Below are 613 nucleotides of genomic sequence, written 5' to 3'. Positions count from 1 at the left end.
GTAACTGTAAACCTTTTTTATCCAGTTTTCTTCTCTCAATTTAATTTTTTTTCTAACCCGTCTATATATTTAACACTAGAATAGAAAAATAGAATCAATCATAGATCAGTAAAATAATGCTATCTATACTGACTCAATCCCAGTCCAACGCCTATATCTTCTAACTGATTATCGTGAGCTGAGAACTGTCTTAACCATCCCGGCAACTGTCTTTCATAGCATTGTGAACCTTGAACTGTGATTACTTTGGTCCTATTTCATAACACTCAAGGGAAGGAAAGATAAGCGATAATCTTAGAATGTGTTATCAGTTAAATATCTTTGATTTCCATCGATTAGAACAGTCTGACTTCGGTTCGAATTGTGTATTTAACGAGAAGCTGGTTACATGCCAACCAGTACTGAATGATACTCGAATTTATCGAAATTTTATATCTAGTGAGGATATTAGTTTAAGAGAATTTGTTCGCTGGATAAAATGAACATGAAAAACTGAACTTCGGTTACAGAAACTTACGTTCCATAAGTTTCAGAACAACGTAATTGATGGTACAAAGAATCGTTAGTTGTTTTGTAAGCTGAAATCAGTGCGCAGTTCAACAGTGAGTGAGCG

At 34.4% G+C, this 613-nt stretch overlaps 1 protein-coding gene across 5 annotated transcripts in view; it reads left to right on the top strand.

The window, feature by feature from the left end:
* The first annotated feature begins 438 nt into the window (after positions 1–438).
* LOC137650088 (epoxide hydrolase 4-like) overlaps positions 439–613 on the top strand; it is a 25,828-nt gene continuing 25,653 nt past the window's right edge. For 3 of the 5 annotated variants that reach the window (XR_011045909.1, XM_068383176.1, XM_068383178.1), the window contains exon 1: positions 441–613. This exon is cut by the window's right edge and continues 500 nt beyond it. The gene's annotated coding sequence lies outside the window, so the exon portion shown is untranslated. The other 2 variants (XM_068383175.1, XM_068383174.1) reach the window with 2 other exon arrangements.

This window comes from Palaemon carinicauda, chromosome 11 (genome assembly GCF_036898095.1).
Source record: "Palaemon carinicauda isolate YSFRI2023 chromosome 11, ASM3689809v2, whole genome shotgun sequence".
NCBI classification, from domain to species: Eukaryota; Metazoa; Arthropoda; class Malacostraca; order Decapoda; family Palaemonidae; genus Palaemon; species Palaemon carinicauda.
The sequence above is the reverse complement of the archived record's forward strand: the minus strand, read 5'-3'. Positions and strand labels throughout refer to the sequence as shown.